A 16,429-nucleotide genomic window follows, 5' to 3' on the forward strand; every position below is an offset into this window, starting at 1 on the left:
CAACAAATATCAGTGGCCATTGAGTGATGATTGATTTTATCTAGGTGTTGCTACATTTTAATATGTCTAAATTAATATGTCTTAATTATAATGTTAACAATATCTGCATTCCAACATATATTACAAAATATTTCTAGAAAGCCGGTCTTTTACTTTGTGTTTATAATAAATGGGCAGACAGACAATACAAAAACAACCTGTAATCTATTAGATTCGATTGCCAAAGATCCGATGCCAATAGTTTCATGTCAAGTACCACCTTATCTTGGAGAAATATGCTTTTAGAAAGAAACAGTTGTGAATAAATAGTACGTTTATTTTTAAAACTACTTGATTAAATTTGGAATTTTAATTGTTTATTTTGATGTAACGCATTCATATAATAAAAAATTTTATAATATTTATAATCACAACTCTACAGAGTCAAAATGGTAGTCAGAATATATATAAATTATAATATGTATTTGTAACTGAACTACTACCTCTATAATACCTACTTAAAGTGACCAGGTGGCAACTACCTATGTAACTTGATAATATCAAAAACTACACAGTTTTTTTTTATCGCCCAATAAAAAAAAAACTACGCGATAAATCGTAAAGAGCGCATTTTTTTGTTGTTCGTAATAATTAGCTATAAAAAAACAATATTCAGAATATTTGAATCAAGTATCTTAGCACATCGTGTATTTATCGTCATCTGTTACTAACCGGTTGTCTTTCATTGGAAATGTATTATTTCATAGATAATCGAGGCATAAACACGATCGATAAATCGTTGTGCTGCCAGATGTTTGTTATCTGATGTCTTAGAAATGGGATAGAGTATTGAAAACTGGTGTGTTGTTTATCATGTATTTACAGTATTACAACTAAAATTTTATTCTTTCTTGCCGTCCAACAGACAAATTTTTTTTTTCTTTTCTCCGAATTTCATTCCTAATCTATTACCTACTAGAGAATTAACTTTTTTTCAAATGGTACATTTTATTACTGGTCATTCGATCACCTCTCATTTCCGTATACGCAACCAACAGGGGAACATTTTTTGTGTACACCTCTGTTAGACAATATTCAACAGTAAAAAAAAAAACAAAATTGAGCTCTAATACCACGTCTAGTACCACCAATCAATCATAAAGACTATTTTTAATAAAAACTACAATACTCTCCCCCAACTACCGAGCCATTGAATTGGCTTCACAATAATCAAGAACAGTACTATCAGCACAAAGAACCTGTTTTTGCTTAATTTAAGACAGCCTTGTCCTAAAATGCCCTCTATAAACATAAAACAAAATTTTCGAGACTGAACATTTTATGTAATGTATGAAGTTAAATTATCTAAACTTTGTACAGCTCGATAATTTTTTTCCTACTTTCATGAAATGAATTTATTACTGTTATGTATGTATATATATAGAAACCCGTATTCATACACTACGCTCATGAATCCTATTCAGTTCCAAACTAGTATGACTCACGACAATTATTTTCTTCAACAACTGTCTTCACGCCTAGTCGCTTATGGGGTAGACAGATAAAACTGTTAAAGATCTTTACCTTACATACATACAGCCATTCCTGGACTTTCATAACTATCTCATGTATGCCAGTTTAAAAGACTTAAATGAGAGGGGCTCAGACAAGTCTTTTTTTTATATAAATGAATTATTCATGTCAATCAAAATTTTCAGCATAATTACCAAATGAACATGCTAACCCCCTTATTCATAAAAACTTCAAACCTCTCATAAACCTATTTTAGCTAGTGGTTTGTCCTTTTCTATTGCACTAATTTCTCAATTTAATGGACAGCAACAAAACACTCAATTTTAGTTTTTATGAATAAGGAGGTTACATTTCATAATAATTTAACTATAACTAGCTGTTGCAAAAGTAGTTTCCTTCGTTATTCCTATAGTACCTATACTGTTCATAATTCTTATTCCATGAAGGTGTTTGCGCCCAATTGGGAGCAATTTCCGGCAATCTCGCGCTGTCTCCGTTCACCGCCTGAGTTCAGAATACATAATGTATTTATTTTCTAAATGTGTCTATGTTTCGTCGTCAGCATCATGTATATATTTTTTAAATTGAACATCATTTCTGTTTTTGAATGAGATATTTATGTTGATCATGACCCTTAGATACTATACTCTTAGGTACTTACTGCATTTACTTTGTAAGTTTGCAGACACTGTATAAAAAGATAGTTTTAATCTGTAGATAGATAAGAGGATAAATAAGATAGCTTGAATTATTTATATTTCTTTAGGGATATAAGTAATTACGATAATAATAACAATTTCATATTTATATACAATTCGTATATCATTTTTAATTAAATGGTCTTATGTAGTAAAGTTTGATTCACGCATAGTAGCTACATACAATTTGTCAAACATGTTTTTAAAAAATATACGAAAAATAATTTCTGTAGTTTTGGTTTATATATAATTTTGTTTATTCTCTTTGTGTCATACGGAAACTATAGAATAAATTTTCAATTAATTTTAGGAAATAAAAGAATTCCAATACGTTACTGTATTTATACAAGTGTGTAGATTACAATTGTTAGTGTTATTTTGCTCTCTATGTTGTATAATGCAAATGAAGTTTACTCAATTATTAAATTCCTCATTAACGACCATCCAAACAAATAACGGGATCAATAGCTAGAAATAATTGTAATTAGAAGTAATTGTTTGTATCTATTATAAGTTTACTACTGTAAATTTTTGGGGGAAACAATAAAGATTATCTATATATGTAAATATTTTTATATTAATATAGTGGCAAATAAGTATACGTAAACAGTACCTAACCATAACTACAGATGCAAACACCATGAACATTCTATATGTGTAAATTAATTTACATTTTAGAATATTACTATTTCATGTTGTTACCTGTTATTTTATAAATGAGTATAAGATAAAATAAAACTAAGTGTCAATGAATCTATATAACCCTATATTGAATTACCTCGTCAGTAATGTAATGATAAATCCTGAACAATACGTACAGAACTTACAGGGAAAACTCATGGTGCCCCAAAGAAAAATATTAATAAGTTGTTAAGGTAAGGAGTAGGTACGAAATATTGTCATTGCATTTAATTCCTAACATATGTGTAGGCAAGTATACTATATAATGACACAATTGGTCCTTAAGAAATGAACGTCATAAATAAATAGTACACAATATAGTTAAAAACCACAATTATTGCACTTTAGAGCAAATTGTGAGCAATTTATTATACATAAAATATACTTATTTGTTATACTATGTTATAGGTATTTTTACATAATTTAATATTTTTTTGTTAAATTTGTAATTACAATGTATCCATACAAGACATACGTTCTTCTGTTTTTTTTTTTATTACAAGTTTGATAACGGCATTCGACTTAAAACTCCTATTGTGCCTGATTTTTTTTTTATAAAGTAACTATTACTAATACGACGACATCAACGATAAGCAAATGAAAACTGTCCAAGCAGTGAGAGACTGACATCGGTTGTATAATTTCTGCCACATTAATGAAATTTTAAATAACATTGAGAAGTTCTGTGAACAGCTGTACACAACCACCGTATACCAATGCGAATAACGACCAAAGAACTAAAGTTACCCGACACTATACCGATAATATCCCGAACGTCAGTTTGCACGAGACTGAAATGATTCTTAAACAGCTTAAAAACGTCAATGCACTGGGAGATCACAAATTGCAGCAAAGCTTCTGAAAAATAACAACTGAAAAATCGATACTTGTAGTCCTTCAGATACTATTTAATTTCGTGGTCCATAACGATGTTACGCCCGAGGCATGGAGCAGAAGTGCAGTAGTAGTTCTAATCTTAAAGAAAGGTTACAATGCCCTATTGAAAAGGTACAGATCGACATCTCTTCCGAATCGGGTCTACGTACTATTTACGACAGTCCTAATTTGGCAATTTATGTGGGAGGCCTATGTTCAGGAGTGGACAGATAATGGCTGATGTAATGATGATGAACTATTCCAATGTTTGTAATGTTCTTTCAAATCTTAAATATGTATCTATTTATTTTACAGTTAGCTACTTAGTATGTAGGTATTGAAGTGATCTTGAAATTTCCATTCGATAACATTTTGTATGAAAAGGTGTCGATTGTCTCTTATCTCTATTGTATTGTTATTTTTACATTATCTCATATCATGTAAATATAGACGTCTAAATCATATGATAACAATAAAGATATTACTTTTTACTACGTTTTGTGAAGAGAAAATAAACTATTCATTAATTAATACATAAATTATAAGGGATTTCATTTTCATCTAATGAAAATTACTTCATTTTAATAATTTTCAACCGACTTCGAAAAAAGTTCTCAATTTGCTTGTATTTTTTATGTTTATTACTACATGATCCTGTCATGTATAAATCGATTTGGAAAACTATTTTTTTTTTTTAGAGAATACGAGTATACTTTCAAATTGGTCTCATAGAAATTTCAACAAAATCAAGTATCTTTTAACTTCATAATAACTGATGTTGCCAAGATTGATGTTATAGTAAATATTAATAAATGATAACAATAAACTATTATTGTTCTGCTTCTACCACCTAATTCTAAAATCGGTAAAGAAGAATGCGCAAGATGCTCTGACCGTTTGATGTTATTAATTTCAATCAAAAGTACTAAACTATGTGGTGATTTTAAATGATATATTACTAATTTCATTGAACTTTTTTTGTTTCGATTCCTCAGAAAAGTTGATGACCCCTAAAAGCATTTTATAAAATATTTCCATTTGTATTTCGGGAATATTCTGGGGACTCGAAGTTGAAAGGTTCATCGGCATTGGACAGTCAAAAAATCACCCTTTTACGAATATTGATTCAGTATTTTTACTACTAATTTATATATAATAATTCAAATAACTCATTAGTTAAAATAAAAGGCTTGAAGGATTTTTCAATATCTTTGTGTAGGTATCTAATCTTAGTTAATCTTTTAGGGGTTTTAAAAAATCCATTTGATAAATAATAAGTGTCAATTTTATAAATAACTTAGTAAATGGCTATATATATTTATTATAACTCTATTTTTTTTTATTTTGCATAAATTTATAAATGAAATAGGTCATAATAACTTGAAATAATATCATTATTAAATACAATATTTATTATAATAATAAATTAACTCAAATTAATATCATTGCCTTAAAAATGTTTAAAATGCTTGTCTTGCATTAGGGAATAATAAATTTTAGATTGGAAAATCTTTAGTACATATTATAAATAGTAGAGGTGTATGAAATAAATCATATTGCATAACAGAATTATCGGTACCACCAATAATTGCCTTCCCGTTCGACTAAAACTAAATTGCTGCATCATTTCAAAGCACGAAAAGATCAGTATAACCTTATTTTACATTCAAGGCAATCCTAGTCCGAAACGAGTTACGCTAATTGTCTAGCGCATCGACATAAATCTTCGATTACGTCAATCACGCTTCGATCTATTTAAAGTAGGAATCTAAGACAAAGTCCCTGCTTTCTTTATCATGATCAAACAACTGTATTCGAAACCTTTGTCTCTGTGATCATTTTATCACTTTCCCGCTTTATCACTTTTTCATTATTAAGATTTGTAATCTTCATTAAAATATAACAAAAGTTATTTATGAGCACCATCGTTACATGTTATAAAATCATATAAAGAATCAAAATTATTTCCCTTGTAACATATAATTTAAAGGAAAAAAATCGCTCGTTTATTTTCCTTCAAATCGCATTTCGTCGTTTCCTTGAGTAAAATTTAGTGAAAGGGAGATTACAATTCCGCAAATCAATTTGCACAATGACGTAATTAAATTATGTGAGTCAATGTATATATTACTTTAGTACAATGCAGAGTCTCTCATTTGTATGCATCGTATGGTTTTCCATAATAGTAGCACAGTCTAAAGAACTCGATGATTGTTACGAGATCACCTGACTTGTTCAATAACATATTCACCTACACTGTCTTCTATACACTTATTCTACTACAAGTATCACATTAATTTCTCTATTTCAACTATGTAGAGGACGTGACTGGCTACATGCATCGGTGACAATCACGATTTCTTCACAAATTGAAACTGTGTCACCGGTGGCCCATGGGGCCGTCCCCTCCTACGATAAATCATTAATCAATATTATATTAAAAAAGTATTTTCATAAACTCTACTTTTTAAAAAAGTTAAACAAAAAACCTAAACTTAATATTATCACAGCCTTGGAAATGGTGATGTTTACTCTGACAAATGGATTTAGAATTTAAATGGTATCGATAATAAAATAGCGTTTAAAAATATCGTAGACATAAATTTGCCTTGAAATTGATGGATGTAGATATATTTGGACCTGAGTAATGGTGTCTATGTTATCGTTGGTTTTTGTTGTTTGGATTTAATTGATATTTATACTATGTAACAAGATTACACAGGTAAAACGCAGCGCTTGGTAATACTGATATTTAAATTAATATAACAGTTTCATTTGTTTCAATTTAAAGAGTTGTTTAACGAAATGCACTGTCGAATTTTACAATTATTTGTTAATGATATTATTATGAATTTCAATGCCTTATTTCTGATTCCCATAATATTTAGGAAATATGCTCAAATTATGTACAGGGCCTATTGCTCTGATGTTATAAATGTGAAAGTTTGTAAAGACGTTTGTAATTTTGTTACTCAATAATTTGAAAGAAAGTTAATCCCTACATATCATCGGCTCTATCAGTGTATACATATTTTTTTAATATTAGAATAAAGATAAACAAGAAATATGGTATTCAGCAGTCATATAATGTTAATTTTGCTTATTATTCATTTATAATATATATATTAAATCCATCCATAGTATATAGTATAAAGTAGCTTTATATATATAATTATATATATAAATCTAATTAAGTAGATTTTAAAATATTGCCTAATCACATACCTATATGTCAGCTCGCTTTATTTGGAGTTTTTAATCAGGATAAATAAGGCCGTTTTCTACATAAAGTCTACTTTAAATACTGATAAAAAACTCAACTACATATAGAATTTTGTTAAGTGTTATATATATATATAAGAAATTTACAAATCTGATATTAGTAGGATACAGTATAATATCTCAAATCTGAATTCGGTTGCATGTCTATTATCCAAACCAAACTAACCTCGCGTTGGTACATTTAACATCTGTGAATCATTCAATAGTATGGTTTCCTGTTTAATTTTGGCTTTATGAGCTATGGTTTTTATAGCGCATTGCATTGTTTGTGTTCAATGAATAGGTTTGTTCAATTGAAAATATTAAGTTTGTCAATATGTATTTATGATCACGCATACACTTTACAGTTTAACAGTTGTATATTTTGATCATATCTCCACAAATGTTTTCTTGTCATTCAAAATTATTCGTTCCAAATTATGACGACCTTATTTTTACTCGTTCGATTTTATTGATGTTGTGATTTTTTACGAGTAAAGAGCGATAACAGGAATGATTTATTTATTTATACGGTATTCCAATATGCAATATGATTTACTAATAACGCCGTAATAATATCGCCAATTACAATTCCAAAATTATTAGCTAACATAAACAGATATTGCAAAACTATAATACCATTCTTATTTACACAATACTTGCTATCTAAATGTTTGACAATGAAATTCTTTCTCTTCAACTTAGTGTCATCCCGTCTCATGTTTCTGTCAATCGCAAATAATACAGAACAAAAAAGAGAGTAGATTTTTTTAGTGATTGTAATGTAGATGAAGCTAATAGGTTCTCTGTAAACAACTACAAAATGCCCTAATTTTTTTATAACGATAAATATTATGTGACAAAGACCTATCTATAATAAAACTACATCATATATATTATCAAAAAGGAAACGTTATCAAAAGTACTCGTAGTTTTAAATAATATTATAATTTTTTATTTTATAATAAACTTTCAAAAACTTAATCTTTTTAAAGACATATTCTATTTTTCCCCAAATAGTTCATAAAATTATGAAACAAACTTATGTGTAACTCTATTTTCGTATTCATTTATAATAATTAACAAGGATAAGTATCTACCTACCAACTCATGCCAATTATCGTTGTATTTAAAAATACAACTGAATTGAGAACTTCTTTTTTGAAGTCGGTTGAAAAATGGAAAAAATCATCGTACGAGATTTTTATTTTCTCTCTTGGAGAGTTGATTCATTTCACATGTATTTGCCAAGTTACGCTTTCTTTACTGTGCTATGGTTTATATCGGCTACTCGCAATAATTTGTTTAAACTCCTTCCGACAACGACGGCCACCAGTCTAGTTAGACCAAAACCTGTCTTAGATACTTTGTATGAGTTAGTAAACACGCCTATCTTATGCTCTGCTTGTACCGATACTATACGATCTAAGGAGTGTCTCGTTTATCAATTCGTATACAAATTTATCGATATAATAATGGCTCAACAAGTAACGTTCTTTAATTGAATATTGACTCGAGCCATTTGGTCAATTGTTTTCACTTTTATAGGTACATAGTCGTTTAAATATTTTGTTTTGTTAATTAATTACCCACCTGCGCTCTAATTTCGAGGCTGATTGTGACAAAGGAGGCGATTTTCAGGTACTATTCCCTATTCTCTATAATTACACTAATTTGATAATTCAACAAAACAATATTTATAATATTTTTGCTATGTTACTCGTATTAATTGAAAAAAGTACTTCGTTATATAAAGTTATTTAAATAGGATTGTCTACGTACATTCTCTTGTTTTTGCTGCTGTTAAACTGTTACAATAGCCAGGCAGTGACTGTCAATACAAGACCTTAATTGTTTGCATCGTCATCGGCATCTAATAGGCCAAATGGAATTCCACTAGCTTGATTACTTGTAGTGATGTATCGGAATTTGTTAAATGAACTATTTTTAAAACGCGTATATTTTGCTTGCAACTTGCTTTCGTTTACAAGTGACAAATTAATATTCACGACATAGTAATGTCACTGTTCCTATTTTAAAATAAATGAACACACCGATGAACGATTACATGTTTCGTAAACACATAACCTAAATTAATAATATTTGAATTTTGAACACGAATTCGTGTCTACATTTTACATAGCTACAAACAGGATTGTATACCGTAAAGAAAAACGGGGACATCAATCGTCACATAATCACGGAAGTAAACCCTTAAAAAGAATTATCTAAATCGGTTTTGAATTAACGATCTTATTACGTAACATAAAGACGAATTGAGAGCTTCCTCCTTTAGGAAGTTTTGTAAAAGAATTTTTCTTTTATTCACATAGTTCTAATTCAAGCTTTCATTTTTACAGGTTGCAACAGAAAGGTCATTGGGTGGCTGAACTAGATTATAGGTTAGTATTCTTTTGCCATACTTTAGTTTTTATACATACAACATAAATAAGTACTGAACACAAATACATGTTAATTTCGCATTTGAATTTTCCTCATTAAAATGCCTGTAGTGTTTTACAACGCAAATACTTACCTAGACTTACCGCTAACATAAAATTGTGTACATTAGTTTTAAAACAACGTTCATAAAAATATAGATAATTATTTTTCAATAACGTTTATACGGGCTGACTCTCCGGTAAAGTTAAATACTGAAAAATAGCTAATAAATATACTATTTGTCAATTTACAATACATTTGGGGCCATGTACTATACGGAATGAAGAAGGACATAAGCTTCTATTTATCCTGGTCAGTCGATATCCCGGTCATGATTACAAACTCTCAAGTAAAATCTAATTACTAACTAAATTTGTTAATTTTACGTATGAAGTAGTTTTTGATAGTTGACATAGAATGTCAAATAAATCTTAGATTACTATCATAACAATCTTAATTATATTACAAAATTAGGTTTACTATTATCATTATTACCACCTCACCGTAGATCACTGTTGGGCATATCTCCCAAAACACACTACCGAAACTGACTCAACTATTTATAATTATCCCCATTATAATAACTTTCATTACTGCTGTACTATCACGAATCAAGGCACACGAAGGATCATAAAAATCGTTCCGGAACATTCAATATGAGTTATTGCACGCGCAAACATCAACATAGTCCCGATTGTATGCAAACTAACCAACAATCTGTTCTTAATAAGTACTGACATTACGATTATAATAATAATCGTAAATTATAAACTTTATTACGTTTATAATTTACACTTGTAATATGTCCTACCTTTTTATATGCTACTTAGAATGGCAAACCAGCTGACGGCTATCTTTTTTTTTATAAAACAGAATGGCAAACAAGCTGACGGCCCACTTGGAAAGTAGTAACCGTCGCCTATAGACATGAGCAGTACCATGGACATAACAGAGTATACTGTTTCGCCCATGATATCCCCCATGCGTTGCCATTCCTGAGGATTCAGGTGTTATTCCTCTGTACCCTGTAAAATCACGCCATATCCCACCCTTCAAACCGAAACACAGCCATGTCTCCCTCTGGTAGTTTCCACTTGATGGAAAATGATAACCGTGGCCTATAGACATGAACAGAACTTACATACACAACAACGTACACTGTTTTACCCATTATACCCCCCCCCCCCATTTGTTGCCATTGCTGAGGACTAAGATTGCCTCTGAACCCTGTAAATTCACTGTCATATTTCCACCCTTAAAACCGAAAAACAGCCATACAAACGCAACTGTTTCACAATAAATAATAATTTCGTAAGGGTCGAAAGTTTGAAATATACTTTTTTCTGAATCAATCATTGAATTTTTTTCGGGAATATTACTTAAGAAACCTAGAATTAAGTAATGGAAGCCGATAAAAAATATTTTTTATCACTGATGATATGTATCTGTTTGTCTGTTACGTGATCACGAGAAAACTTATAATCGTTAAACTACCGATAACCAGTTGAGTAAACCGTGAGATAAAATTAAAACTCACTTGTATCTGGTCGTTTTTAATTGAATTATTTTACGAAAAAATCACGTAGATTGTATTTGAATTAAAATTATCAGTCAATAAAGATAAAATTGTGAGCAGGCCTAGTTAAATACAAAACATGTACGCTTATAATTTCCAGCGTGTTCGATATCAATGTACTTCGTTGTTCTATTAATCAATCTTCCAGACTAGACCCATTTGAGAATATTGAAACTTCTGCCTCACAAGCATTAGTCACATTGGACGTTATAATCGAGTATTTACTAATTCTAATGATATAAATTTCAAACTGAGTCTGTTTATTTATTAGTTCGTTACTTCTTGGTGCCTTAACATCTAAATTTCATGTACTATTTGGGACAGAGAAGACCATAGACTAAATTTTATCCCGGTCAGTCAATATATACCGGTCATGCAGACAAAATCGCAAGTAAAAACTAGTCTATATTATACTAATTAGCAAATATAATTAACCATTCATTAAATTTTTAACCGACTTAAAAAAAATTGAGCTTCTCAATTCGGTTGTATTTTTTTATGTTTGTTACCGCATAACTCCGTTAGATTCATGCGATTTAGAAAAAAAAAAATTTTTTTAAGAATATGCTTACGAATTAGTCCCTTAGAAATTTTATCAAAATTAATTGAGTGGTTTAGTTTTTAAATCTAAATTATTTGTTTTTTGTGGAACACAATTTCAATTATTCTATTGTATTTCGCTAAGTGTCGTTTATCAAAGAATTTTGATTACATTATCAGTATTATCTTCTACGGTATTTTTTTATTTATTTATGTATTTATTACAGTTACAACACTTACTACTTACTAAAACATAGGTAACTTTGTCCAGTATATTTGAACCCAATTTTTTATATGGTACCTATCAATATGTATAGCTATATTTACTGATTGAATCATTCAGTATTATCTGAAATTTTACTAAGCAGTTATATGACAAAAATGATATCATTAATCTAATCGGTTAGACAAGGAAAACTTTACATAGTAGTTCAAGATCAAAAATAAAGTTCTAAATGCCATCGAGTAGATGTCTCTGCAATTCATAAAAATTTACTAGTATGAATAGAAAACAGTGATATTTTAGTATTTCATTATAATATAGTTGATAGAAAATGCATTTAATTATAAAGTTTATATGTAACAATTAGAATACGGGCTGTTCGTAAATGCCATTTTTCAGAACAAATCTACTTCAGCCGTTAACTGTCCACTTTACTTTCGGCTTTTCTGCATAGGCTGCTTTTATCAATAGCTGTCATGCTTTTTAGACGAGTTGGTAACCGCAGTTAAGCTTTGGTGATGTTTTAATGTAGGTACGCTGCTGCCCATCCCTAGAATTTTTTTTTTCTCTTCCCCGTCCGACCTAAATGATATGGTCGGACGGGGTAATATATTTTACCAGTCGCTTGTTTTCTCATTAATTCTTTCTCTATCATTAGGTATAATCAATCACATCCATACCTAATACTTTCACTTCACTATACATAGAAATTAATGTAAGAACTATTTACTAAACTATTATCCACATTGTTTAGGTTTTACCTATTCAGCTATATTCGAACATAACAATTCCTCATTCTTATGGTTATATAAATAATTGATGGTTCAGTCTGTGACCCAGATTGCGTAATATTTCAAAAAATAATGAAAAATTTCACTTTCCACACAATGCCGCCCATAACTGCTCGTATACACGATAGGTAATTTACCGCGAAAAGAATGTATCACACGTGAAAAAACTACATAATTCTTTAATGTTATTACTTAAGAACGAATTTTCAAGTAAAATTTACTTCCGCCTTAATAAAATTTATTGTATGTCTATAGGCGACGGTTACCACTTTCCATCAGGTGGGCCGTCAGTTTGTTTGCCATTCTAAGTTGTATAAAAAAAACTCCGGAGGCAACAACCTTTGGGTCACTGGGCTTGAAGCCGACATACACTGCTGGTCTGTGGATGTCGGCGAGGTGTCTTAAGAAATTTTCAATCCAAATAAGGAAAAATAGAGCCGATAAATGGCGGTAGGGAGCAAATAAATATACAAATAAAAGGAAGTAAAGAAGTAATATTATTATTGATGTTATAACTCTAAGGAAGAGTCTCTTATATATGGTCCATTCAAAAACCTCTTTATTAGATCCACAAGCCTTAGGCCAGGTTTGGCTGCTAAATATCCTGTATTTTTTTTATCTAACGTTAAAAATTTAATATATTAAATATAACAATATTACCTATATAATAAATGATTAATGGATATAAATATAGTGCATAGGCATAGAGTACAAAAGTCTTATTGCTAAGCAATTACTTCCAGATAGCCTTTGTATAAGAGAAATAACTAAAAGGAAGAGTAGACGGCGCTTTATAATAATAGGTACTTATTTACTTACCTGTAAACATTTTTATCATCATACGTCATAATTGAAGCGCACCCACACATGGTTATATTATTACAGAATGGTGTACTTTTATTATCTTATCAGCCTTACCTTCGCTGAGGCACCGCTCCGTGATTGTATCACACGTCTCGCCAGTATATTTTTTTGCTTTTAGCCTATATCTACCTCATAAGCCATACTTTTTTTTAATAGCAGAACTTTATTAATAGCCAAGCCAAAAGTTTATTAATAGTAAAACTTGCAATACTAGTATGTAAATGCAGTGATTTGGTGTTGACCTTTATCAGATAATTATTTTATAAAACTAATTTTAGCTCAGAAAACGTTTTTGTGACTACCTGTGTGATACACCACAAGTTGAGTTAAGTGAGTATTTTACATAAATAGACGTCATTATAAGTATGTATTTGTATACAATCCAAAACGATTTGTTACCAAAAAATATTGATAAACCATAATTTGTTCCACAAAAAAGATTTCATAAAACTTGATTAAATTAGTATGGAGGCAACATTATAGTCGCTCTATCAATTATAAAAATAAAGGGCAAAATCGATGTAGAATTGACGAAGTTACCACTCAACATACACACAAAAAAACAATCGAATAGATAACTTCCACGTTATTGATATCGGTTTAAAATTTGTTTTATATCTATCATGTCCCATAAAATATCATTGTGCCCCTTAGAGAAAGTTGATTCGTTTTATCAGTATTATAACTGAAATTTGGACATCACGTGACATCTTATATTTAAATAAACACATTACGTTTGTTTATAAATGGATATGATAATTCATAAAAAAAAACTAAATCTGATTATGTTTATAATACTTTGATAACATATGCCCTCCTTGGTAGTTCTCAGTTCGGCTCATATAGATTACTTATTTGGTATTTACTTAATACGTTCATTTTCAAGCAATTACCAAAAGGTCTCAATTCTTTTTTATTTTTAAATATATGACACTACGACTTTGCCAATTCTGGATTAATTTTCAACCAACTTCAAAAAAGGAGGGAATTCTTATTTCAATTGTAGTTTTTTTATGTTTGTTAACTTTTTTTATAAAACTTAGAATGGCAAACAAGCTGACGGCCCACCTGATAAAAAGTGGTAACCGTCGCCTATAGACATGAGCAGTACCATGGACGTAACAGAGTATACTGTTTCGCCCATGATATCCCCCATGCGTTGCCATTTCTGAGGACTCAGGTGTTATTCCTCTGTACCCAGTAAATTCACGCCATATCCCACCTTTCAAACCGAAACACAACCATGCTAACACAACTGCTTCACGGTTGAAACACGAATGGGACAGAGGTACCCAAGCAATCGACTTTTGTACAAAGTCTCCCTCTGGTAGGTTTGTTAACTCATTAATGACTATAAATGGATTTGGAAAATTCTGTTTTCATATGAAAGGATTTAGATTGATCTTTAGTTTGGTGTGATAGAAAAATCAAAATCGGTTTATTAGTTTAGTTTTTAAATCAAAATAAATGGTTTTGGCAATTGGAGCAACACCATTTATTGTGCCATGATAAATGCCAATAATACCGAAATCATCGGAATTCGATTTATTTTTTGTGGAACAAAATCTTAAATTTTTATAAACCTTTTTGTAAATTACAAAATTTTACAACCGTGTTGGTCTTATATTTGTGATGATTGATTGTGTTAGTACTCGTAGCAGTGTTTAGTAATCGAAGTAAAATTTACTTGTCAATTGAAATATTTTCAATGTAATATCCAATAAAATAAAAATAAAAAATAATAACCAAACATCTCGTAGTATATACATACTTAGATGTGTTTTGTTACTAAATTGAAATCACTGTTTTTCTGCAAAATAAAATATACATGTTATTTTTATCCTTCATTTCATTCATATTTAACTTTGTTGTAACAGTAATGTTATAAATATAAATAACTTTATAATATTAGACTTATTTAATTTAAATTAACACAGGCACGAACACCTCGCTAAATGTAGTATGTAAATGTTGCAAAATACCGGTTTGTCGCAGACACCGACGATGTCTCAGACCTACCTATGTCAAAGTTGTTAAATTAGTCAAAGTAGAATATACATATATATATACATATATGTGACAAGCTTATTTTTAAAGAAGCGATATAAATAAATAGGTTTATTTGGGATCAGTTATAATGATATGTTATTATAATCCGTTTCAATACAACTTAATGAAACCGTTGTCAAGAATATATCACAGAAACACTGTCTTAATATAATTAATTAGTATATATTTAATAAATTTAAATTTACTTTCGGCATGGAATTGGCCACCCCTTTTTCCCCTAGGAGCCGTAAGAGGCAACTAAAGGAACTTCATGGTCGAGAGATGAGCAGCAGCATCCTTCTTAAAACATCACTAAAAGCCTAACTGCGATCACCAACCCGCCTGCCAAGTGTGGCAACCTGGCAAAACCTCCCATACGTAGAAGACCTATGTTCAGCAGTGAACAGTAGATGGGCTGATATGATGATAATGATGATTTTATCAAATGATTTTGTTATTTGTATTTCTATTAGACATCAACTGTCTGCTATGAGTCAATTATTCATTTTTTCACATTTTCGTTAAATTCTATTTAAACAGACTATAGATAATTATAATAATACCTACGAGACGAGCAGTGCACTATTTTAAAAATAGTCCATACCTATCAATAGATTTTTTTATTCTACTAACGTATATATTACAAACAGAGACTATATACAATTTTATTTGCCAACTCTAATCGTCACTGCCGTGGACAAAAGCCTTGTATGGGTACCGTGCCTTATTGTTGCCGATGTGAAAGTGCATGCAACTTTCTATCATAAATTTCGAATGCATTGTCTAATCAAACGTGTAGTGATTCAGAACTGTCCACTAACATTTATATTATATACTCGCTAAATATGATATTAGGTACAGTAACGTGACAAAAAAAAAATCTTTGAGATAACATTAATTTTCGTACGTGTAGTAG

General features: G+C 30.1%; 1 protein-coding gene across 4 annotated transcripts in view; it reads left to right on the top strand.

Annotated features, from left to right (window-relative positions):
* Positions 1–16,429, top strand: part of LOC113518353 (protein artichoke) — a 47,569-nt gene that overhangs the window by 25,931 nt on the left and 5,209 nt on the right. For 2 of the 4 annotated variants that reach the window (XM_026903235.3, XM_031913293.2), the window contains exon 2: positions 9,389–9,430. The exons of 1 other annotated variant lie outside the window; for it this stretch is intronic. The gene's annotated coding sequence lies outside the window, so the exon portion shown is untranslated. Of the gene's footprint in view, positions 1–9,388; positions 9,431–13,585; positions 13,795–16,429 lie in introns of those variants that run through there. One more of the 4 variants, XM_026903237.3, reaches the window with a different exon arrangement.

This window comes from Galleria mellonella, unplaced genomic scaffold (genome assembly GCF_026898425.1).
Source record: "Galleria mellonella isolate WM207_F2 unplaced genomic scaffold, CSIRO_AGI_GalMel_v1 utg171, whole genome shotgun sequence".
NCBI lineage: Eukaryota > Metazoa > Arthropoda > Insecta > Lepidoptera > Pyralidae > Galleria > Galleria mellonella.